The sequence below is a fragment of the Geospiza fortis genome, unplaced genomic scaffold, assembly GCF_000277835.1.
Source record: "Geospiza fortis unplaced genomic scaffold, GeoFor_1.0 scaffold192, whole genome shotgun sequence".
Classification (NCBI taxonomy): Eukaryota; Metazoa; Chordata; class Aves; order Passeriformes; family Thraupidae; genus Geospiza; species Geospiza fortis.
In genome coordinates this window covers 7,583,379-7,585,861 of record NW_005054315.1, presented here as the reverse complement: position 1 = coordinate 7,585,861, position 2,483 = coordinate 7,583,379, and positions in this window count along the sequence as shown.

Below are 2,483 nucleotides of genomic sequence, written 5' to 3'. Positions count from 1 at the left end.
CTGTGTCTGAGGGTGATGGAAAGCAGCACATAGGCCTCAGCCTTCTCCTGCTTTGCTCTCCAATGGATGGACTGGATTCAGATTTTTTGATGCTTCTACTGAAGTTTGTCATTAGAAACACTGTGTGTGCTCTGTGGGGTGACAATCCACAGGGGTGAAAATGCATTTCTTTGCATTCTTCATTATGATTTTTGATGCCTGTCTCACTCCATCTCATTTCAGGATTGCTGGTTTCACTATGAGGAAGAGTTAAAACAGACTGCTCATCTTTCCAGTGGTTTTAGGTTTGGTCTTTTAACCTTTGGACTTTCAAACTGGGTAAGAACACTGAGCTGGTGAAGAGCATGATGAACATGTGAACAGAGTGGTTTTGGCCACAGCTGAAGAGGCTTCTTCCTCAAAAAAGCAAGCCTTTCATCCCTCCACTTGAGTAGGAAGGAAAAGGAAGGTGAGGCGTCGTGGTGCTTTGCTCTGGGAACTAGCAGGAAGCTCTCTTGTGGCATTTACTGCTTTATGAAAACTATTTTTTCCCTAAAGGTAGAGGATGCCTTACTTTTCAAGAATTCACAATCTTGCTGCTAGCACTTTAGCAGTCTTTAGTACAATATTAAAACACACCAAAGAACTGAACTCACTGTAATAAAACAAAAACTTAAAGCACAGAGGGGACACTGTGGTGGAGCCACATCAGAGCTCTGGTGAAATGATGTGTGTTGGTGAAAATATGAATGGTGAGAATGTGTATACAGGCTCAGATCCTCATCTCTAAAATCCTGGGCTGTACCTTTCAGAGGCACAAGGAAGTTGTTTCATTCTGGGCTTGGAGAACTCACAGTTCAGAGTTTGGGCTTGAAAATCTTTCAGCATTCAGAAATACATAGCAACAGTCTCTGAGGTAGTATTAACATTACAGAAGGGGATTCTGGAGTTATAATAGACATATGCCACAGGAATGTCATATTCATACTCAACAAAAATGAAGAAAGGAAGGATCAGGAGAGGATTAGAAATGAGGACATCACTATGATGCTGCATGGGAAACCCAGCATGAACATTAGATGGAAATCCATTTACCCATCTTAAAAAGGAAGGCATTATAGAAGCAGAAATGGTTCAATGAAGGGTAAATATGGAATAAGTTCCATTCACGGTATCACTAAAAAGACCAAAACTTGCTAGCTGGCAAAAATCAAGGGGAAAACACACCAGAAATCTAAAAAATGAATGTAATGAAGAAAATTAATAGAAAACGATCGGTGTCTCTTCCAAAACAAGAACCACGAGGATTTTCTTTGTTCAGTCTAGCAAAAAGTGGTCTCCACACAACATGCTAGCTCAGCTTTGGAACTCCCTGCCAGAGGACACTGTAAAAGTCACAAGCACGTATGAATCCACAAAGTAAATAGCCAATCTCATGGAAGGAAAACATAATCAAAAAATATGAAATGCAGTGACACCAAATGCTGCTAAAGAACTCCCTGAGCTGTTCAGAGATGGTAAGATAAGCCAGGGAAGTATTACTGGATGGTTAAAGCATCCCATTGATCTTCTCTCAGCATTTACTACTGACTGCATCTGGAGATGGACGCTGGGACAGATGGGCAATGGATCTAACCTACCAAGGCTTCCCTTACACATAAAAAGGCTGAGTTAAATAAGCCATGTAATGCAAACCAGGCCAATGATAATAAATCTTTGTGGAAATCCACTTTTCAAAACCTACTGCACCTCTAGACTTGACCTTATTCCTGTGCATGCACTCAGGCAGACACAGCATTGAATCCATTTGAAATTATTTGCCTTTTCCCAACTATAGGTTCCTGTACAGAGAACAAAGTTTCCTGGTCTAGGCTGGAGTTTCCTTTCTTTGTATCTACACTTAAAGTGAAAATGAAGTATGCCATTAAACTGTTATGGTAATTTATCCTTACACTTTCTGCTCAACAGGTTTGCTTTGTTTCAAAAGTATGTTTCTGTGATACTTATAGCTATGTATATGTAATTTTGTGGTTAAATTAGAAGAGAGAGGAAAACCCTGGTTCCCACAGGAAACATAACTCGACCTTTTGCAAGCAGGTAACATTTTTGCCATATCAGTGTGATAAAGAACTTCAATGAGAAACAAATCCTGCCAAGGTTTACACCTGTGTGCAACTGCCTGATGCATCTTGCTCGAGTGAGGTTAATGAGATTTTTCCATGATTCAAATTCTGCTAGAGGATTATTCTGGGTGGGAAGGGGGCCTGGACAGCTCTGTCAGTAAAGGATGTGTTAAAATAGGAGAGATGGGTCTGGTTCTGTGGGCCAGGATTTGGGTCTCTTTCTGCAGAAATCTCTTCATGAGACACAAATGTTTTTCCAGTGGGCCTGGAGCCTCAGGGCAGGGGGGGGGAACTGTGACATTTTGCTGGTCATCTCCCCGAGGACGGGAAGAGAAAATATCCCCACTGCACGGGGAATCCCAGCCGTGACAGACCCACAGT